This window comes from Nannospalax galili, unplaced genomic scaffold, assembly GCF_000622305.1.
Source record: "Nannospalax galili isolate Female #2095 unplaced genomic scaffold, S.galili_v1.0 scaffold844, whole genome shotgun sequence".
Lineage (NCBI taxonomy): Eukaryota > Metazoa > Chordata > Mammalia > Rodentia > Spalacidae > Nannospalax > Nannospalax galili.
The window spans coordinates 1293543-1318482 of NW_008351662.1; the positions used below are offsets into that span (position 1 = coordinate 1293543).

Consider the following 24940-nt stretch of genomic DNA (forward strand, 5'->3'; position numbering starts at 1 on the left):
AACACCCATGTTGTGCAATGCCTGCAGAGGACAGAAGAGGCTGTCGGATACCCTGGAACTGGAACTGGAGTTAGGACAGTTGTTAGCTGACATGTGGGTGCTAGGATTCGAACCCAGGTCTTCTGCAAGAACAACCAGTGTTCTTAACTGCTGAGCCAGCTCTCCAGCCCCATTTACTTTTATTTACTTAGTTATTGTTTTGAGTGTTCATGCATGCACACACTTTTGCCACAGCACTCATGTGAAGGTCAGAGATATAACTCCCAGGAGTTAATTCTTTCTTTCTCCTGGGAGTTGAACCGAGGTCTTCAGGCTTGCTGGTGAGCATCCTTTCTCTCTGTGCAGTCTCACTGACCTGTTAATCTACTTTATTCTCTCAGAGTGCTGTTTTCAAAAACTCTGTAGATAATCTAATCGCCTATCTAATTGTAACTTGTTTTCTTATTGGTCAAAGTAACAAGGAGTGGTCCTAGCACCAAATTATAAACTTGAAAAAATCATTCAAAGAAACTGAAATGAGAAACAAGGTATGGTGACTCATGCCTTTAATCCTAGCACTCAGGAGGCAGAGGCAGGCAGATCTCTGTGAGATTAAGGCCAACCTGGTCTATGAAGCGAACTGGGGCTCCAGTGATACCCCGTCTGAAAAAAAAAAGAAATGAGGTTGTCTTAGAAAAATAGTTAAACTCTCTTTGGGCACAAAGAAAGTACAGGACACAATGGGAACATCATTCATAATCTGTTTATCAAGGTTATCAATGAAGATCATTAAAACTGTGTCAAAAAACACTAAAAGCCCAATTTGAAGAGGCTTTACTCTGAAAGACTATTTGATTTTCAATGAAGATGATAATTACAACAGACAGGAGAATATGATAAACTGCACCACGGGTATGTGAGCCAAAGACACAGATTAGATTAGATGTCAAATGACCTGCATTTCTCATCCCAGAAACTGTAACAGAAGAAAAGTTGGCTAAAAACACTGTATGTTAAATAGATACTTATCAGCATGGCAAAACACAAAGAATATGATTAACAATAGACTTTAGGTCAGAGAGAAGTATATGTGGGTCATAAAACTAAAGAATACAAGGAAATGATCTCTTTAAAGTCATGATGGTGTTTACTTACACAAGAGAAATATTTCTGATTGGGCAGAGTATAAGGCCTAGAGGACTGTAAGGATCATTACAAAGTTATTTCTGGGTCCTGAATAATCATCTTTGAAGAGTTTACTAAGTCATACATTTGATTTAAATGCTTTACTTGACCTGTATTTTATAGTACAAATTTAATATATTTTTATATACTTCAAAAAATTGCAAATAAAACCTCAGAAGTGTTGAGGTGGGTCAGTTAGATGGAAAGTACAGAGGAAGCACAGGGAGACACTGGTGGGATTTCCTGGTGATAGACGGTGCATTGGGGACACAGATGAAGATGTGAGTCTCTACTCATCTGTCAGCATGCATCACATTGTATCAAGAACTTTTTAGAAGACATTTCTTAGGATGAATTTACACCCTTGCCTGCAGTGGTACAGGTGAGAGCTTGGAAATTTTTTTTTAATATTATCATTTTAAACAAGTTTCAACGTAATGCTGATGTTCTGGTATCAGGTGACTTGAAAACTGCCAGAATAGGGTAAAAGAAAGGAAAAAGTACTTGATTCAGATTAAGGGTTGTGTGCACAACTTTAGGTCTTATTTGTAAGGTAAAAGAAAACAAATGGTAACATGAGGTGGCTTCTGGCAATCTCTTCTGAATAGATGAACAAAAGTTATTATGCACAGCATATCCTATTTATTGGGTACTCTCCTGTCCAACACAGGGTAAAGTGAACCAAACAGAACGAGAGGTGATCACTACTACCCAAAGTTCTTGCATGATGATATCGAGACCTTGCTTGATCAGTCTCTCTGAGTCACTTTGACAAGTCATTCTTAGTGGAATAGTGAGAAAGCTATGCCTTGGCACTTGTAGTTTTGAGGAGACCAGGCTAGACCAACATTGGGAGGGTCGTAGACCTCACTTGGCTTCTGCCACCATACTGTGGCTGTGATGTGTTCACGTATTTGTTCATGTCAATCACCACATTATCATGCCTATAGCCACCATGGGACTATTTCTTGCAACTCAGTACTAATCACTTAAATCCTACTTTCATCTGAGCTCTTCAGTCTCCCATGTTAGGCTAATAACTACTTTCATTATTAATGGTATAGTGGGGGTGAGGAGTCTGACTTCTCTAGCAGGTTGAAAGTTTGCAAAGAATCCTGTAAGGGAGATAACATTGTTTATATGAGTAAACTGAGTTCCTGGAATTTAAAGTTGTTAAAATTTCCATGCATGATTATCGATGAAACTACTGTTTATAAGGCCAGTTCTCCACGAATTTCAAAATATTCTACTTAGACCATTAAGATACAAGTAGTAGAAGGTGTGGTGGGAACACAGAGGGCAGTGATATGATTAATGAGAAAAATAATGTCAGCTGTGCTTGAAGTATGCACAGAAAGATAGAGAGGTACTTATATATTCCATGACTGCCTTTAACGTACCTAGAAGGTTTCTGCAAATTTTGTGGTTGTTTTGGGATCTTGAGGAAATGTCTTACTATGTATCACTGGCTGCCTTCAAACACATGATCTTCCTGACAAAGTTCCCTGGGTGCTCAAGTGGCATGTTTACACCTTGCCTGGCTCCTCTCTTTAATTCATGCGTTTGTTTGATTGATTTTAAAAACTCGGTTCTTCTAAATCTTACTCTCTCCAAAGAGTCTGAGTTAGATATTTAAGTCCTTATTAAACAAATGAAAAACAGAGAATCCCTCAGAAGTTTATATAACATCTCCCTATTATTGTAAAACTAAGTTGATACTTGTATAAATACATTGCAAGCAGCTCTGTAATGGTCTCACTTTCTATTTGCTCTGCAGAGTTCTGCCCCCACTCTGACTTCTTGTGTGTACTATCAGCTCTATAATAATGCAAGAAAAAAATCATCCAAAATCTTGGGATCCAACCCTCTTTCTATGTGATGCTTTTTAAACCTGTCATTCTATTTTTAAATTTGATACTTTTGTGGTGAGATTGATTTGGAAGATAAAGTCTGAGGCACTGGCTATGAAATTAAGACAAGGCCTCTGAATTTAATGTGTTTTCCTTTCTAACCAGAAAGCAGACCAAAATCAATGAAAACAGAGGAAAGAATGAATCATCAGCAACAGACACATCTCAGGTAGGGACCTATTCCAACCTTATTGCTAATGTGAACATAATGTGATTTATCCTTAGAGGGAGGATGGGCTTTGATCTACAACAAGAATGACCAAAGTGAAAAGTAAATCCCATATTTCACATTGTGACTTCTGGGAAGGCTGTCAATACATGGGATAGTCCTCTAAATTAAGGAATCTTCAAAAACAATGCTCAGGGATTATTCTTATGCTTATAGAATACCCATTAATTCATCCATTTACTCATGGTGAACAAATATGATAGGCCATGGGATACGAGATGAATCACGTTGGCTACATGAGGTAGTTAGCCTTAATTTTCAATGTAATACAACCTAGAATTACTTGGGAAGAGAGTTCAATGAGCAATTGTGTACACTGTGGGGGCCTGTAGCATTTATCTGGGGGATTGTCTTAAATTGATGTGGGATGACCTGATCCACAGTGGGTGGCACCATTCCTTGGAAAGGAATCCTCAACTTCGCAAGGGTGGAGATATCAAGCTGAGTACAAATAAGCAGGCAGACGAGCTGCATGCATTTATTTCTCTCTGCTCTTAATTATGGATGTGTTGTGAGGAGCCTTGACTTTCTCACAACTTGGAACTGGAAGCCAGTAATCCTTTTCCCTCTAAATTACTAGTTTCTTGGAGTATTTTATCACAGTAATATAAATGAAAACAGACCACTAAGACCTGAATTTACCACTGATCATGAGCCATATTAAATTATTATTATTTCATGTGTATTTATTTTTTATGTGTATTACCTGCATGTATGTAAGTGCACCCATTTCGTGCAATGCCTGAAAAGATCAGAAGAGTGCATCAGATACCCTATAACTGGAGTTATGGATGGTTGTTAACTGCCATGTGGGTGCTGGGAACTAAACCTGGGTCCTATGCAAGAGCAACCGGTGCTCTTAGTTTTAACATCTGAGCCATCTTTCTAGCCCTGAGCTACTTACAATTTCTTTAACTCAAGGTAGGAACAATAGCATCATTGTTCGATTATATTAATTGGATATAATAGCTGAGATTTTTCTTTCAATCATATTTTATCCTCATTGGTCTGAGTTTCATGAAATTTCTCACAACTAATATGGAAAAGAAACTATTAAGATTAAAAGCATTTCAGCAACACAAGAGAGGCAGCCCCCACAGCTCTGGCCCTTGACCCACTATCTTTGGTTTCTGGACAAGATGCCTGCCTGAGATGTTTGGTGTAATTAGGACTGAAAGGGTCCCTGGGGGTTTCAGAAGAGTCTGCTTGAGTTGAATCTGATTTTCCAGTGTTTCTGACTTTCCTGAATTTGGGCCCCTGGCCAAAGGAGGCAGATCAAGAGGGATACATGTTTCTCTCAGGATGGAGCAAACAGATGAAAAAGAGTTGGGAGGGAATGTCAGTGACTTCCTAATGAGTTCCCTGCTTGGTGGAAGCCCTCTGGACTGAAAAATTGTTGTATAGATCATTTGCTAATGAGCATGGACCAACCATGGAATAACCTTTAACTGCTCAATGAATTTGGAATAATTCTGTTCAGTGCCTTCCCCAACTTGCAGTGTTAATAATGATGTATTGATGCATTTTTCAAATGTAAATGTAAGAAAGGCAATGCTACTAAACACAGATTCAGTTAATACGTCTAAGTCTTAAATCCTTAATAATGATTATGAGACTTTATCCTTTGTATGTGCTGGTGAGTTCTTGCTCCAGTCCCTAATGGGCCATTGTCCAACTTAGGCTGCATTGTCTATTTCCGTATCAGACTTCCAGCAATCTGATATGAATGAAGAGTTTCACTGGATACTTTGTGAACATTCAGTGACTTGGCATGGAGCAATAGTTCTGGTGATCTTTCCTCTACTTTCATTCTTTCTCATTTCTATAATCTTTTGAATTATGTGCATCCTATTGGTACCAAATATGAAGAAAGAATGTGAATTTCTTACTTTTAGGAAGTAAATAAGCTATAAAACAAATCAGACCTATCCCAATATTGACAAATTTCCTATTGAAATTGAATAAATGAGTCTTATTTCTAAATTACTTTATTAAACATGAAAGTACACATTCCATTACACTTTGACCTTTAATTCTCAAAACTGGGAGAAGAAGGAGGGCTTTTTTCAAGATTGCTTAAGGCCTTGTATGTTTATCAGCAAACCGTACACACTCAATCATGCTCTCTTAACAAACTGCTGCTGTCAATTTAGTTTTCGTAAACATTCGAATAAGGCAGTGTGGAGAGTGCTGATTCCCAAAACTGGGTCTGTGATACCCTAGGGTGTCTCCAATTATTTCCAGGTGGGGGTTCAGGGTGTCATAAAATTCTCTGACAAAACTAATTTCAATCGACTTCAATTTACAAAATTGCAGTCCATGAAGCACTTTGATTAAGAAGGACATTTCATAAAATCAAGTATGTCACAGTAGGGTACTGCAAATGGAAAAACAAACAAACAAAAATCTCTGGTATAGAAATTCATAAGCAATTACGTTTTCCCTGATTTTGTCGTCACAGCATGTAGCAGCTCCTGAGGGTTTCCAATAGTTGGGTAGAGACTAAGATTTAAAGAAAATAAAGAATTTGATGTTTCTTTGAGATTTGTTAATGTTCAAAACAAGGTTTTGCATATTATATTTAATATCACAGCTACTACACAAAAGGAAGAAGAACCAATGTGGAAAATTTTGTACTACAGCAAACAAAGGTTATTAGAGATACTAAATAATAACTGAGCCCAAAGCTTGTAAAGCAAGGCACTAGAAACAGCTTAAATCTCTCCAATAACTAAAGCCCATTTATAAAAATTTTGAGATTTTTTTATTTTATGTGCATGAGTGTTCTACCTGCATGTTTGTAAATACACCGCATGTATGTAATGCTCACAGAGGCCAAAAGAGGGCATCGAATTCCCTGGATATGGACTGTAAGACAGTTACACTGGGAGCCAAACCCTGGTCCTCTGCAAAAGCAGGCAGTGTTCTTAACACTGAACTATCTTGCCAGCCTCTCAAATTCTATTTAACTTTTTTTTTTGTAAAAGCATATAACAAACTCTAAAGAGAGTATAATCTGACTTGAGGCCTCAAGAATATTTGAGAATAAAGAGACATGATTAGACAAAATACAATACAGAATTGTCTGAATGATAATGAAATATATGAGACATCTGAGACATCAGACAGGTAAAATTACTCAGTGGGAAAGATCTCAGGCTACCAAATCTGACTGCCTCAGTTAGATCCCTGAGACCCACATGGTGGAAGGAGAAAACTAATGCCAGCAAGGTATCTTCTGAATACCACACGTGTGCCTTGGCACATGTGATCCTCTAGGCCCAGCCCACATTCATACACACACACATACACACACACACACACACACACACACACAAAATAAATATGTAATAAGTATGTCTTAAAGATATATATGAAACATAAATGTAAGCTAAAGGAAAAATATCTTTTATGGAGAATTGAGCATAATAACCAGAAAACTGAATTAAATTAAAAAGTACTGAGAAAAAAATGATAATGTAAAAAACCAAAGATGTAGTAGCAGTTGTTTAGTTATGAGAGAGCCCATTGTGGTGACAGGGAAACTATATTGCCTTGCATGGCCAATTTGGGTAAAATAGTGTGAGATACTTGATAAAGAATATGCAGACTCAAAGAGAACTGTTAGAGCCTGATGGGTGATCACATTCTCTATCATCTAGGTGTTTGATGTATATGTTAACCACCCAGGTAAGAGCTCTTCAGAAAATTTCATTGCTTTAGTTCATCACACACTTGTGATTCAAAAAGTGATTTTACCGAGTCTCCACAACCCACAATTTTGATATGACTTAAAATTAAACAATAACACAATATTCGTCTGATAATTAATAGATTTTTGTAAAGAATTCTGTACCTATACATAAGTGGGGTTTATTATGACATTTCTACATAGACATTCAACAAATGACTCCTGCTTTCTATTCCTAAATATCTCTTGGTCATACACTATACACAGAAAAAGTAAGAAAAAAAATAAAACAAAATTTGATTTTTCTAAGTTCTATCCTATATTACAAAGACCAACTCTCATCTATCCAGTTTCTTAAATAGGACATATAAGCAACTCTTCATTTCTCTTTTTACAGTTAACATGCAATAGCTCTGCAAATCTCTAACACTACTCTAATTGATTGGTTTTCATGTTTCAATTCTGTACATGTCTAGAATTACCAGAGCTATCAAAACCACTTCCATTTTAGGGGTCAGAGGGTTACACTTTAAACTCAACCTTATGTCTTCCTTTTTGAGCCTTGATTCCTTTTAACGAGCCAGTTCTCTGAAGCAGAGCAAATAATGCCCTTTGGTGAAAAATAGAATATACTGGCTCTCAAAGTTTTTATCCTTCACACACTTTTAATCGAAATCCCCATCTTCCCACTTGGTCTCAGGCTCAAATGATCTTCTCCTGGCCTTTTCATATTATTCAGCAACCCACTAATATCCATGCTCCTTGATTCAGCCATACTAGCATTCTTTGTTTTGATTTGTTTCTTTCAGCCCTACATGATTATTCTTTCTGTCTCAAGACTGCAGAATGACCTAAGAACCAGTTGTTCAATATTCCTGAAATTTTATTGCTGGTATTTTGTATGCCTGTCACTTTCTTATTATTCAAGGATTAATTAAATATGATATCTTAAGAGTCCTCTCATGTACCCAAATTAAATGGGACTTCTCATTTTTCACTACAAATTCATGCTCTTTCACTTGTTTCATTATACTTATCAGCACTTCTTTTCTGTATGTATTTTTAAATCTCACTAGAGTTAAGATACATGAGAACTACAGGTGTTCTTTTTTCATCATTTGACCCCTTCACATGGCAGTGGATCTGGTACTTAGGATGGCTCAATACCTTCTTGTTGCACTAAAAGTTGGTCAACTCATGTTTGAATATGGCTTTGACTTGAAGAAGGTAATGTGGAGTAGGCAAACAAATGATACTAGGTTTATTCAGAGAACACGACTTGAGTCTGGATATAAAATAAATACCCATACTAGGAAGATAAAATGACAGATTCAATGGACTAGATACAGAGAGAATAAAATGACAGAAAAGAAATGGTAGAATATCATATAGACTCTGAGAATAGTCAGTAATTATTGTAATGAAAGGTCTGATTCATTTAGAGTTTTCTACTTCTCAGCTTATGATCTCATGTAAACTAAGAAGCTATTATGTGTACAGAAAGGGCATTTGTCTGGAGTATAAGATGATACCTCTTAGAACCAATGCAATACGTTTAATGAAAGGTATCCTGTAGGCAATTTATAGATCTAAGAGCTTGGGAAGACTGAGAGCTTTGGGAACTGATTTTGGCAAAAATAATAGGATTTTACCCAAGATTGGTGTTCTCTCCCCCTGGATTTTGGACCTAGCTACATGAAATTTTTCAGGTAACATTAAGCCAGAAATTTTGAAGTGTGCAGAGAGGACAGGGCTTTGCCTCTTGTACTTCTGCTGTCAAAAGCTTAGTTAGGTGCTGTTCTCAAGAAGATTAGGGACATGAAGAAATTGGATCTAAACTCAGCCTGATGCCAAACCCCATTGTATCTAGTAAGGCCAAATGAGCTCCAACCAGTATGAAGACATGGGGGAAAGAATGAGTAATTATTGTTTTATCATAGTGGGTATGGGATAATTTGTCAGACATGGCAGGGTATGACAGATCAGCATCATCAGAAAATACAAAGAGCTGAAACCTTTAAAAGAATTGAACTTACTGGCCAAATGACCTAGTGGGGAAGGGTACCTGACACTGAGACTGACATGATTTTGTTCTCCAGGACCCATATAGTGGAAAGAGAGATCTGACTTCCCAAAAATCATCCTGACCTACAAATGTGCATGTTGCCATGGCGTGCGCGTGCACACACACACACACACACACACACACACACAATAAATAAATCAATAAAATAATTGAACTTGCTAAAAGAATGAGTAATGAAGGGTGCAAGTAAATAAGTATTGATAAAGTAATAAGCACTTTCATTTAAAAAATGTGTGCATATTCATCACAATATAATGCTCTCTCTCTGATATCCTTTTAAATTTGTTCCAAGACCCATGTTTTATTCATACATTTATTAAAAACACATAATTTAGTGATATATATATGTATTTGTGAAACAGATTTTAGCGGGCAATAGTAATGTATGTTGCTATCTTGATAGCCAGAATTCAAAATCTTATTTCTATATTTTATTTTTTAAAATTATATACATAAATATTTTATTTGCATTATTTCCATCCATAGTAGCCCTCCTCCAACTCCTCCTCATATTTCCACTCTCTCCATTTCTTGTCCTTTTCTTTATTGTGACATATATGTACTTATGTATACCTATATATATATAAATGTGTTTATATATATATACATACACACATATATAATGCATTTAGAGGTACTCACGCGTACCTGTGTTTAAGGATGCCCACTTCGGATAAGATAACCTCTCAGAGAGCTTATCCCAGAAGGAAACTGATTCTCACATCTTCAAGATCCAACAATTACCTGTAGCTCTTCATCTTGAGGTGAGATCCTATGAAATTCCTTCCTCCCACCTTGACATATTAACTGTTTTTCTTTCTATTCTGCAGCTTCATTATATCATATAGTTGAGATTTCATTGGTGTAGTTTCCTGTCATGTTTAGAATATATTAAATATCAGCCTGTGTCATGTCCCTGTGGCTTGTGCATTCTTTCTGCCCCCTCTTCCAAAACGTTCCCTGAATCTTAGGTATAGAAGTTGCGTTGGTGTAAAGTGTCCAGCCCTAAACTATTTATTTATTTTTATTTTATGTGTATGAGTGTTTTTCTTGCATGTGTTTAAGTGTACCATGAATATGCAGTGTGCTTGGAGGCCAGAAGTGGGCATTGGATCCCTTGGAACTGGAATTAAGGATAGTCCTCTGGAAGAGTAACCACTGCCTCTTAACTGCAGAGCCGTCTCCCTCTCCCCCCAATCCAGAGATTTTAGTTAATGACTCTGTACACTCTTCCAAACTGCCTATATCCACAAATTATCTACTGTGCTCTGGAGTTATAGCTCAAAATGTCAATATGCTGCCCCATCAGTGTCCCAAAGGTATCGTAAATGGATCACATTCACATGATAGTTTATCAACTTTCTCACCTTACAAATAACAATATACCTACTGCCCTTCCCATTTTTTCATCTGTAAATCTGCCATCAACTTACCCCAGCTGGGATATCTGGAATGGTGATTCTCTCCATCATGCACCCCATCTGCAATCAGCTCGCACACAATGTCAACTCTAACCCACACTCATAATTTTTTCTCAGTCACGTGTTATCATACACTCACAAAGTGCTGGCAATATTAAATCAGTCACTTTGTGTGAGAGATAAATGATGGACAATATGTGTAAGAGAAAGATACACTGACCAGCACAGGTTATCATTAGTTTTTCCTTGTTTAGAAACTTCCTATTTGTTTTTATGGTGAACACAAGTATTGTAGGTCATTGGACGCAAAGACACCTGAAGCCTAAGGAAGAAAAGAAGAAAAGAATTCTTTCCTCACAGTTTTTCCTGTAAGCCACAAAATAGGAAAGGAGGGTGACGCCAGTAGACTACTGGTACCACTTTCCACTTTGAATGTTAATGAATCATCCAGAAGTTAGAACATTAAAGTTATTTTTCTCAATTTCTTCCAAATATATCAAACAGTTGTCTGACAGATGAATTTATTTGGATAAGGAAACACCGGACATCAAAACTTCAATTTTCCTTGTTAAAATAAATGAATTTTGTCTTCGTGCTTAATGTTGGCTAGAAATTTACATTACCCAATCTAGAGTTAATAAGCCCTTCAGGGAAAATCAAGTGTCGCATAAAAATTCCACAGAAAACCACCAATAAATCACGGAAAGCTAGGCAGTATATATGGAGATTTCTAGCCATTCCAAAGTCTATTAAAACCCTCTAAATCCTGCCATAGACAAAACATAGGGGCAGGTTGGGAGCTCCATCATTCCTGGGAGGCCCTTCAATTTCCACATACTAATATTTAATCATTGAAAATGTCTATATATTCAAAATTAAGTCATTTGGTCTTGGTATATAGAAGACATTAATTTTATATAAACTCTTATTCAGACATGGAGTGGTTTACATAAGGGGGAAATAAAACCCTCTGGAGCTGACCATAGAACATCCTTCTACTCATCCTTTATCAAAAAAGTTGTAATGTTGGCTTAAGGCAGCCTTTGGAAAGCAGAACTGCGTGGCTATTATCTCATATTTACGTCAAAACATCTATTAAGACACCAGGAGAGATGATAAACTACACATGACTGCCACAGCGTTCCATTGAAGTGACAATATGTTGCATGTCCAGCACTCACATGACTACTAAGGCCCAAATACATACATGTACTCTGCCATCAAGTAAAATGTCATAAATAAAGACAAAACAAGCAAACAAAACTCTGTGGCCTCTACACCTATCTAAGAATGAAGAATGAAAAATGAGTCTCAAGTAGCCCCTGGGAGAAAGTCATCCCTCTTTTTCATAGCAGATTTCAGAAGCAAAGAGTTTGTCTAATTTACATGATAATTTCATTAAGACTAGGAATGGCTTCATGGGCATACCATAGACTCTGTGTTCTCATGTGGTTTTAACATAAAATATTTACTATTCCTTTTGGCCCTTTTCCCATATAACTTAGAGTATGTTAAATTATTCTGTGTTTTGTGGTCAGAAAGTCAAAAGTAGCTACCTTAAATTTGGTTAGTAAGAGGGATTTTCTATACTGAGAATTAGAAGGTCAAATCAAGTGTTACATCTCTTCCCTCCCTAAATGTCTTCAATTAATGCACATCATATAATTTCTATGCATTCATTTTATTTCCATTGTAATATTTTATTTTTAATATTCTCTTGATTTTAAAATGTCATACAATGCATTCTTTCATATTTAACCCTCCTGTTTTCTACTGTCCCCTTCATACAAACCCCAATTTCTTATCCTCTATTATTATGTGTCCTGTTTTTTAAGGTCTAACCAATCTAATATGTGATTTCAAAATGCTCCTGGGTGTGGGCCAATCCCTTGGAATTTGGTCAACCTGCCAGGAAACACACCAGCAAGGAAAACTGACTTTTCTTCTCCCATCAGTTATCAGCTACCAACAGATCCTCAGCTAGGGCCTCAGCTTGGGCTGGAGTTTCTTGCTCACATGCCCATCCATGCTGGGTTTTTGCCTGGCTTGTATTTGCATAGGTCTTGTGCATGCTGTCAAAAGTGCTGTGGGCTCATATATGCAACTACCCTGCAATATCAAGACAAAATAGTTTCCTGATAGTTTTTCCACCGTTTCTTCCACAATAGACCTTGTGAGGAAAAGGAGTGATATAGTCCCATTTAGTACTAATCACTCCACAGTCTCTTATTTTCTGGATGTTGATCTGTTGTTCGTCTCTGTTAATCACCATCTGCTGCAAGAAGAAACTTCTCTGGTGAGCGTTGAGAGATGTACTAATCTAGGAATATAAGAGTAAGTCATTATGAATCAATTTAATACTATGCTTATTTATCATCATGATAACAGTAGGTTCTCCTCTGTGGCCTGTGACCATTCTGACCACAGTTTCTAGGCCCTGATAACAGTGGCAGCTACAAACTCCGTCTTGTGAAGTGGGCCTTAAAGCCAACCAGAAGGCAGTTTATTACCGTAGTGATCTGAATGAGGAACAGCCTCTGTAGGCTCCAAGTATTTCACTACTTGACTCCAGGTGGTGGACTGTTTCAGGAAGGTCATGAAATCCCTAGGAGGTGCAGCCTTGCTGGAGGAAGCATGTCACTGGAGGTGGACTTCGAGAGTTCATGCAATGTCTTATTGCTATTTTCTCTTTCTGCTTCCTGTGCCTGCTTGAAGACACGAGCCCTCAGCTTTCTGCACTGGCTGCCTCCTGCCATGCCTCTCTGCTGTGATGGTCACTTAAACCTTTCGCATCATATGTTCAGTAAACTTTTTTTCTATAAGTTACCTAGGTCATGGTGTTTTATCACAGCATCAGAAATGTAACTAATACAGCCACTCCCATAATATGCATGCCACCATTGCACTGGTGGACACATTTGTAAAGCCAGTTATTGTGGTTCAAAGAATCACAGCTGGTTGAGGTTGATGTTTATTTTGCTGTGCCAGTAACATGCACAGCAGCTTCTAGTCCTAAGAAAGCTAGCCAGCAGAGATGATGCTTTGAGGTCAGTATCAGCTTGAATTTTCCCTATTTGTTCTACAACTGAGGTTGTAGGGTCTATTTCAATGATGATTTAATTTTCACTTTCAAAGTTCTTAAACTGGAAGCTTAACTGTACAGATTTGATTTGGTTCTTACCTAGGATACCTCTGATTTGAGGATGGTTCACCACCTTCCCTTGCACTGCATTTTCACAACATTAGAATGCAGTTGGTGGACTTTATTGATAATTAACATGGTGATCTCTAGAGTTGAAAGAACTTTCAGAACAACTTCTTCCTAGTGCATGAGGTGCTGTTTTCAAGGAAAAACCTGAAAAGTACAGTTCAAAGTATGGGAGTTAATTTCTAGTTAATGTAGAAAGCAGCTGCATGCAAGACCAAGCGGACCCACTCAAATTGGATCAGAAATGGGAGCATGCATATGAATCGGGCAAAAATGACTTCATCCAACCAATTCATCTAGTTCAAGTCAAGTTAACAGAGGTAAGACAGGCACATTCTTGGTGCCAAAGTCTACTTGCAAAACGCCATATTCCACTCTATTGGTTTTGTTTATATACAGTATAATTACCCAGAAATAAACAAAACATTACTCTTGGGCAATCATGGGAGCAATGATCGAAGATGACTGCACTTATGTCAAGCTGAGTACTTTCAAGGGACTTTTGGGTGTGATTTGCGAAAGAAGTAATGAAGCCAGTCCAGAGTCTCCAATCAGGGTTCAAAGGTGGAATTTAGTATTCATCCGATTTGCATAATGATTTTATACACAAGAATGGGAATTGATTTTATATCTTGTTGACTTGATGGATCTAGATGCTCAAAAGAAGCAAGCCTCTGGGCAAGCCTCTGAGAGATTATCTAGAGCAGGTTCACCTCTGGACAGGCTTGTGAAGTATTATCTGGATTAGGTTAATTAAAGTGGGGAAATTCAGTTTAACTGTGGGCAACACCCTTCTCCAGGAGAGTCCTAGACTGAACAGAAAGGAGAAAACGAACAGAGTAGGACCATTCATTGCTTTCTGCTTCCTGACTGTGGATGGGATATGATCAGCTATCTCAATTTTCTGCTCCCAGAACTTCCTCCCCAGGACAGAAGGCGTCTTCTAACTAGGAACCAAAATAAATCCTTTCTCTTTTAAACTGCTTTTGTGAGGATACTTTATCACAGCAAAAGGAAAAGTAACACACACACACACACACACACACACACATAGTACTTGAATATGTATACATATATTTTGCATATATATACGTATATATGCATCCACAATTTGAAACTAACTCAATTACAAAGTGTGTTTCTCTGTGATGTACTATAGACAGTCTCAATGAAAGATGGAAACAGTTTTCACTAAAGTATCTAATATAGTATCACTGATGGAATCCAGATGAAATTCCTGATACTGAAGCTCAGTGAGGATAAAACATTTTTTTCAATTTTCCTACTTTAAAAATTTCAAAGGTTGCTGGGTGTGGAGGTGCATGCCTGTAGTCCAGCACTTGGGAGGCAGAGGCAGGTGGATCTCTGAGAGTTCAAGGCCAGCCTGGTTTACATAGTGAGTTCCAGGACAGCTCGGGCTACAGGGAAACTCTGTTTCAAAAAGGCCAAAAAAAAAATTTTTTTTTTCAAAGTTTCAACTGTATGAACATCAGTTCGCTCATGATGAAGAAGCTTTTTATTTGTTTCTGATGCTGTTTATGTAGGTGAACAGTCACTATCTTAGAGTTGGCAAAATAAAATGGAGAAAATTTCCTGTTGTTAAAAATATTTTATTTATTACCTCTATTTTATGTGTATGAATGTATTGTCTGCATGTGTGTAAGTGCACCCATATTGTGTGATGCCTGTAGATGTCAGAAGAGGGCATTGAATCCCCTGGAACTGGAGTTATGCATAGTTCTTAGCCTCCACATGGGTGCTGGGAATTGAACCTGGGTCCTATGCAAGAACAGTCAGTGCTCTCCACTGCTGTGTCATCTCTCCAGGTCCCCATTACTGTCTTTTGATTCACAAAATAATGAAAGACCATGAATGGTGAAAATCAGTTATCTTCTCATTGAGCATTTTGTTCAAAGGAAGAGCACAAGGACTTCAGATTTTTCTATATTTTATTACTAATTTTACTTCTGTCTGGAGATAGCTGAGGTGGATATGTGGAGCATCATTCAAAAGAAACACAGCATCAAGCCCATCTCCCCAAATACCTCTTTGAGATGAGTTAGCTAAAGTTCTATCTCCTTCACTTATAAACTTTTGGAGCGAAATTTATTTGGTTTTCTCTTCCCTACAGCAGTCAGTAATTTTATGGCTTAGAAATATTTCCAGTACAAACCCTTCAGTATATATTTTTAAGGAACATAAATTGACTCTCCCAGAGATGTAACATCATTCACACAATTGTAATGCTGTCTTCAATTCAAATGCTTTTTTTCATAGACCACACTCTAGGATACCCCATGATAATGGAATTTAGTTTTGAAAGCTGTTATATAACTAAAATAGCAAAATGAGAATAGATATTACCATGTGTTCAAATTGTAACTATACATTCATCAGTGTGAAAACCACATTGTTTGGATATTATTTCTGTCTAATCCTTCATTCACTGCTGAAGGTACAAATGTGAATCCCACATGATTCTTCCAAAAGTTCCCAGGATTGTAAGTGAAAGGGAATACATATTGCCAATCCTGATAGAATATATGAGCAATAAGTGTTGATCAGAAATATACTGAGAGAAATGAAGTGGGGATCGCTAGACATGTCCAAGCTGGTGTGAGGGTTTCAAGTTGCAAAAATGGGAAATAAATTTGTGCTGAATACAAAGAGGAAGTTTTTCCTTAAGACAGCATATGAGTATGAAAACCCATTTAGGCAGAATCTTAATATTCCACAACTTTAGATATCTCAGGTATTCAAATAGGAAGAAAATAAATTTCATTAAGAGGTTTTGTGGACATGAAAATATACAGAAATATGGTTAATATTGTTGGGCACATAGGAAATGCCCCAGAAATATTATTTATTCCTCTTCTTTGTGGATTTACTAGCTAAGGAAGGAAGACTAATGGTTGTATCATGAATAGTAATAGAATATGTGACAGGGAGAAGAACTGTCTGCATGCTCCCAGAGTACATTTCCTCAGCACCAACAGCCAAGGTACCAGGGTGAGTGTGGACTGAAGATGGCAGTCAGTGCAAGAATTCCAAAGGACATGTGTGTTGTTCTGTGTATCGTTCTGGGTTTTATATAATGCTTATTAATTCACCCCAAATACATTGATTGAGTGGCTTATACCTGTTAGAAATGAATCCAACTTACTTTCATTCGCCAAGATTTTATTTTAATGTGTGTGTGTGTGTGTGTGTGTGTGTGTGCGCGCCTTTGTGTGCAGGTGCATGTGCAATCGTGTGTTCCTACATTTGTAAGATGGAGGACAACTCTGGGTGTCACCTCAGGAGAGGTATACACCTTCTTTGGGACAGGGCCTCTCACTGATCTGGAGTTCACCAACCAGGCTAGGCCGGCTAGTCACTAAACCCCAGACATCCTCCTGCCTCCCACTCCCCAGAACTAGGATTAACAAAACATATGCCACCACATCTGGCATTATTGATGTGGGTTCTGGAGTTGAAGCTCAGGTCCTTATGCTGTACTGAAAGTGCTTTACTGATGGAGCTATACCTTCAGCACCAAGTGCTCAAACATTCTGAATACGAACAAGAAAATTGATACGTTTCTTTATATCAGAACCCATTCAAAACTACCCTGGACTAGGTTGATTACTAAATATAAATTTTAAAAGATATGCTTAAACTAAGAGGCAAATATAGATAACTAATAAATCAATGAGGGACAAGAATTTTCTAAACTTTAAACAACAGTACCATATAGGGGAAATTTGAGAGTCTAAACTCTAGAATATTGATTTTTTTTGTATACTGAAAAATAAAAGTTCAAATACCTTTTGATGAATTCCTTTTGTATACTGCTTCAGCCCAGGTTATGCCTGTCTTCCTTCAACTACATCTGAAATATGAATGGGAAGATAGCTAATATGCCCTCTTAACCCAAGATTAAGGGAAGGTGTTAGAGTGTTAATTCTTTAGAGCAAATTACACACATGTTCCATGAAAAAGGAAAGAAATATATTTCTATAACAATTTCTCTAATAATATTTACCAGGTATTTATCTAATAATATTTGGTAGAGCAGACTGGACAGTGACATAATTGTTAAAATATAACATCAGAATTGAATGGATGTAATTAAAACCAATTTTCCATTTACTTTATTGCTTGATTAAACTTGAAGCTTATTTTTGGTCCAAAATGGATGAAGCACCAGGCATGGTGGCGAACACCTTTAATCCCAGCCCTCGGGAGGCAGAGGCAGGTGGATGTCTATGAGAGTGAGGCCAGCCTGGTCACATAGTGAATTTCAGGTGAACTAGGACTAGGGAGACCCTATCAAAAAAAAAAAAAAGGAAGAAGCACGTTGGAATTAATTATCCAATAACAACCACTATTTATTGAGCAACAACTTTGTACCAGCAACTGAGCACACTGTTTGGCGTCCATTTCATTACCCACTTCACATAGGAGTCCACAGAACAGATAATTTTTAAATGCCTTCATTTTTTGAGAATTTCATACATGGGTATTATATTTGCCTAAATGTGAACAGCTGAATGTCACAGAGATGAAGTTACATAAGTTGCCTGATGTACCTGGTATAAATTTGTTTGGAATTTTTACCCAAATTCTAAATTCTATTATCCATTTATATTCCACATGACTGATTTGGGAAAGACCTATGATCACATACAATGACAGAGGAAATGGAATAAAACCTAGAATCCTTCCTTCCAAGAACTGCAATGGCTCTGAATGAACTTTTTATATTGTTAAGCAATTACTCACTTTCTGTTTCAAACTTACAATTCCACTTTACTTCAGAAGGAGAATGATGTACAATAGCCATGCTTTTGGTTTTGAATGAGTTTATGAAATACACACCAAGAAGGATTAAAAGAATAAAACAGCAAACGTCACAAAATTAATAGTGTATCAGCAAATCAGACAAGCTGAAACTAACTCAGGAAACACCACAGGAACCAAAACAGTCAGCTGGAACCGAATTGACAGAGTCCCTGGTAAGAGTCCTATGTCCTCCAAGGTTAGGGTTCCAAGTAAAAAACAAATAGCAATTAGGTAAAATCAGAAAATCAGGCACAAGGTGTGATTACAATTATTCAGTAGTAGCCGACAGGGGAAACCCCATTAATACAGCTAACGAGTTCACAACTGAGAGTGCATTGGGCAAAACAGAGTGACCCCTTGTGATGGGTTTCTAAGCAAAAGAATATACACCAAAAGATAGAGATAACATCATCAAATTGTGTGCTCACAACATCCAGTAGAAACGAACTGGGAAAGTGGAGGCGGTCAGCAGGAGTTCCCAACTGAAGTTTTCTCTCTGTGCATGAGTGTCCACTGGGTGAACACCTCGCCTCTCTTCCTCCTGCAGGCAGCTTTATATCACAATACAAGCAGCAGTAATGGTAGAATGTAACAGTAGTTCACATTCTAGCTGTTCTCAAGAACAAAATGTATTTACCTTTGAATCATTTTGCTTTTCCCTGCCACAGAGTTCGGTGGGCATCCTATCTCCAGACCAACGGTTCTTGGAAAACACTAGACACAACCATGTTTGGGTCTGAAAGCAGGAAGGGGTGTAACCCTTCTTTCAAAGCAATTGTCTCAGTGAGCATAAGCAGCACATGAAAAGTTATCAGTGTAGTGTAAATTACACACCTCTATAAACATCTGTTAATCACCTTTATGATTTGATTGAATTAGTTATAACAGTAACTGAAATTCTCAACATGAGTTTATAACTGAGAATGATTGGGGTTTTAAGCAATACAGTCCAGGCTTATCACAGAGAACAAGAGAACAGAGAGCACCTGGTTAATGGACCAGGTATCTTTTTTTTTTTGGTCAAAGTGTTCGTGCTATAGTGTAGTGTCAAGAAACACCTGCAGATGCTTTGTTATTCCTACAGCAGAAATTGAGCTACAGCACAATTGTTTTAAAAAGGTTTCTAATTAGACTACCTAATTTTAAGTAACAAATATCTTTCTTGTTTTGTTTCCATTGACATACAGTCACTGTGGTTGTCTGCTGGTAAGATGATATTCTGGTTGAAGTATATGACTCACATGAATAATTATGAGTATATTTTATTTGGTAGCAAAATCAGGTGTAAAGATGATAGAAAAAGAAAACAGTCTTTGATCTTGAAAAGTCTTTGAAACATCCATATACAGAATTATAACATAATCCAGCAACTAGATACAAGGCCAGAGATTTTTCTTGGTTATAAAATTTGCAAAGTAATTAAGTATAAATGAAACAAGTTCCAAAACACGTGTTGCCAAGGAGTCATTATTCAGTCAAATAACTGCAGAATTTTGAGGATCTTCATAGCAGGGTTCCTGTTGTTCCACTGCATTGTCCTCTGCTCAGTTTGGAGATTGGTAAGTATTAATTTAAAAAAAAAACTGTAAATTCAACTCACAATTCTGAATTAAAGGAAGGTAAATGTTTCTTCCTCTAACACTTATTAAGGCCAATAATAAAATATGTTACAATTCCTTAAAAAGAGTATAAGTTCTTCCAACTGTATTACTTTATAGAACACTTTTCCTGCTCCATTACAGAGTTCCAGTGAAGCATCTGATATATCAACAAACCCTACAAAATACATTAAGCAACTACCATATGTCACACTTCAATTTCATATATCTCATAGCCAGAATCTAGTTTAAATAAAATTAAAGTCTGTATTTCACAACAGAAGGGGAAGTTCAATAATTGCCAGTGGACAGGTTCTGCGTATCTCATGCAATAGAATTACTGATAAGAGTAGCAGCTTGACTCAGAATATTATGAGAACTCAGTCTTTAAGACACTGTGGTTATCTAAGACCGATAGAATTTGTAAAAGAGACAGAATAATAGAGAAAGCTGTATGTTCTCTGGAAATACCTCATGGAACGCAATACTCGCTGTGACATGGTACAGTTGTCATGTTTTCAACTCACAGTCCTCAAAAGCTGTCAGTTTCTATTTTCCATTTCAAAGGCGTATCTTTAGATCTTGCTTTTGGGGGTGACTGTCGACTCTTACTTCCATGCTCTTTTGTACAATATTTGGTAGGAATGAAGATGAAGCGAACAGTAGATTTCAATACTAAGAAATAATGCAAAGTTGACCTAACTACCTTGCTCCAAATCCATATAACAAAATCTTCTGCTGTGTTGACTCCAGAGGAACCAAAGATGGAATCTTCTGTAAGTGCTATCAATGCAGTCAAATTAAATGGTATGTGCTTAAATATTTATTTTATACAATATATAACATAAATTTGTTTATCGTATCTTTCCTTAACACTTGTTTGGATGTTAACTGCCAATTCGATATAATCTGGAATCACCAGGAAGGTGGACCTCTGGGCATTCCTGTGGGGGGTTATTTGATTAGGTTAGCAGATATAGGAAGAGCCATTTCAATTGTGGATTTTCTGGGGAGGAGATCCTGGACTACAAAAATGGAGAAATGGAGTTGAGTACTAGTTTTCATTCATTGCTCTCTGCTTCCTGACGAAGAATGCAATGTAACCAGGTGATTTGTACTCGGCTGCCAAATCTCCACCTTGATGGACTGCATTTTTCAAGTGCGAGCCAAAAGAAATCCTTTCTCCCTTAAGATGCTTGTGTTAGAGTATTTTATCACAGCAACAGGAAAAGAAACTAAGGCAGTAAGCAAATGCAGATCTTGGGGTGGACAGAAAAATAATAAAAGCAGTGTTTTGAGTATGAAAATCTTAGAAATTATATTGTAATCAGACCCTGGAATAACTTTTATATTTCCTTTCTGTGTCTGAGGCTCAGAGAACAATCACCTACACCAGCAAGACTGAAAATAACTTGTTGGTGTTCTGGACATGCTGGACATTTCTCTCAAGATCCCATTGCATTTTGTGTACTTTGATTTTTCTTTTATTATTTCTGTACCATCTCTCTGGACACATCATACATACCATTTATCTAGCTCTAAGTAGCATTGCTTCAATAGTTTTCAAAATGCGTTTGAAAGTTTTACTCCTACAGTGTTCCATGAAAGAAGAGACCCGTGATGACACCCTTTTGGCAATCCTGCAGTGTATATTTATTATTTGGACACTAACAATACATTATGGCTGAGCAGAAGTTCTGAGAAGACCTGGAGGAAGGAAAGCTGTTTGAATGCATTTAGATTTGAATTTTCTAAACTTATATATTTGCAAACATATTTTTGTATTTTCCCCAAGAGCATTATCTATACTCCAGAGAGCCAAAGCTTGTACTTTTGATATAGCCAAACTAACTGCATTTTATTCACATCCCTCCCAATTCTGTTCCTGCCAGCTGCAACTAGCCAGGAAGAATGGCCCGAAAAATGATGCACCTGTATTTCATGGAGTACATTGTTTCTACAGTACTGGGAAACTTGCATTTAACCAGTAAGGACGTTCTCTCCCAGCTACACCTTCAGCACCAGGGAGCCCATTGTTTCTGCAATTCTGAGAAACTTGTTTTACCTAACTGAAACATAGAAACTTCTTGTTAGCTGAAAACGTCTTTATTAACTGACCTGCCCCTGGTATGGTATAAACAGACTTTTCTGATTGCATGATGTATTGTGCTTTTAATTTTATAAACACTGCTATGCCTAAGCTCAGGATTGGGAGTTCTTTTGGAAATGAGATCACTCTCTACCACCAGGTAATTGTTAAAGGATTCTTAATTGGAGCATGACTATGTGATGTTCCTCTGAGCCTTGTATTCTCCATAACATTTATGTATTTTACATATATGCCTAATCTTTCACTGAATATTACATAAGATTTTTAATTGTATAGACATATTAATTGTGCAATTTCTGGACACTTCTATTAATTGATGCATGTTTAATTATGTCAAAAGACAACTGGGAATAACATAAAATGTTATGTTTTGCATAACTTTCAAATCCTGAGTCTATTTTCCTAAGTTATATATAACTAATAAAATATCACAGAAAGGGCATTACTTCAAGTCAGGGACTGGACTTCTAAAGGTGTGATTAACATCAACATTTGTTTCATATGAAATGATTAGCATATAGGCTACTTAATATGGCACACACAAGCCATGAGAAACAATAGAAAAAAGAAACATGGCTTTTTCAACAGGCAGAAGCAAGGATACATACCAATAAGGGAGGCTGTCTCACATGTTTTAGATCTACAAGTTCTCAGCTAAATGAACCATGTAAGTAACCTCAGCCAAAAGGACATTGAGAGCTACCCAGACACCTGTCACCATCCTAAGAAATGGGCTCATTGCTGTGTTAACCTACTACAAGTGGGGGTTTTGTTGTTGTTCTTTTGTGGCAGTAAACAAAATACGTGGTTATCTCTCAAAACAGGAAGCCAGGGAGGATCCACACTTATGAATTTTACTGTCATTCACCTTAGACTGCACTGAGCACTAGAAAAATAAGTATGTGTGAATTACAGATGGCGTGACCAAGAGAAAGAACATGTTTCTTGAAGCTCACAGACACCTTTGGAATGTTCTTAGAATTACTTGTCTTAGTTCTGACTCACTCCTAAAGGCACACTCACCACTGTGAAGAGTTCTAGTCTGCACAGGTTCCATCTTTGCTCCTGTTCTAACTTGTCTCTTCCTAGTCAGCCACTGTTCCTCCTATTAGACATTTGTATTACTCTCCTATGAGGTATGGGTAAACAAAGGACTCAAAGTGGGAACTAAACAGCACACCTAAGTCTTATCTATTTAAAAAGACTTTATGTTGTTATACTTTTTTGGCCTTAAGTCTTGTGATAGTTAATGTTTATGATTGATCTGACAGGATCTAGATTTACCTAGAAGACAAGCCTCTGGGCATGTTTTTGTCAGATTTTCTAGATTAGATTAATGGAGGTGGGAAGACACACCCTAAATATGAGAAACCATTTCATCTGCTGGAATCCTGGACTGTATAAAAAGGACAAAACCGGGACTAGAGAGATGGCTCAGAAGTTGACAGCACTGGCTACTCTTGAGGAGGACTCAGGTTCACTTACCAGCACCCACATGACAGCTAACAACTGTTCTTAACTCCAGTTCTAGGGGATCCAGCACCCTCTTCTGTCCTCTGTGGGCACTGCATGACACAGTGCACTTACATACATGCAGACATAACACTAATACACATAAAGTTTTTTTTTAACATATGAAAAGGACAAAACAGCCTGAGCATTCGTCTTTCTCTCCATCCTGAGTGTGGACACCATGTGACCACCTGCCTCAAAATCCTGCCACAAGGACTTCTTCACCATGATGGATTGTTTCCACAACGTATGAACCCTATGAACCAAAATAAATCTTTCCTTCCTTAAGTTGCTTTGGTTAGGTATTTTTGTCACAGCAACATCTTCTTTTACATTAATTCTTGCTTTGTTCATAGGTATTACTTGCATGAGAATACAGCTAGCAATTGAAGAAAAAGAATTCCCCATTTCTTTAGACTTGCACTTTCGTTCTATCATGACCCAACAAACAAAATGAACAAGTCTTCATCATGGAGTCTTTATCTGCTCATTTCTTGACCTTAGACATATGTCATAGCTGTTGTAAAAATAAATATATTTAGGGCACAGAACTGTGGATTTTAAGAGCTAGACAGGACCATGGAAACCACCTCTATCACACCAAACCTCTGCAGATTGCATAGCACCAACCTTGTCCCTCCTCTCTGAAAATGTTAAATAGGGACCCAGATGCCTATGTAAATTATCCTAATTAGAAATGCATTCATCCCATAAAAAGTTCACCAAATGCATGCCTACAGGAAATAACACTCCAACAAATCTTGCAATTCGCCATATTCGAAGTTATGGGCATATGGAAATGAACATAATGTTTGCTATTAAAGGGCTTACTTGACTTCAGGTACAGTGAAAATATGCCTGAACCCCCCCCAAAAAAAAAGAAAAAAGAAAAAAAGGTACTCCAAGACTGAATAAAATTCTATACTAATTGGAGCACACTTTGTTATATAGAGATTTATCATTTAAAAAATGTTATTCTTGGCGAGGGAGGCGATGGGAGGGTGCCATCTGGGAAGTGGGTGTATAGTTGAATGAGATGGTTTGGGATGTTCTGTGTGATACACACATACACACACACACACAAATCAACAAATTTTATTTAAAAATATATTATATTTGAGAAGGAAGCATGGAAATTTACATCATGCTAATTAGTAGAGGTGATAAACATTACCATTGAAATCTAT

General features: G+C 37.3%; 1 pseudogene; it reads right to left on the reverse strand.

Annotated features, from left to right (window-relative positions):
• Positions 1 to 24940, reverse strand: part of LOC103746446 — a 65885-nt pseudogene that overhangs the window by 6334 nt on the left and 34611 nt on the right.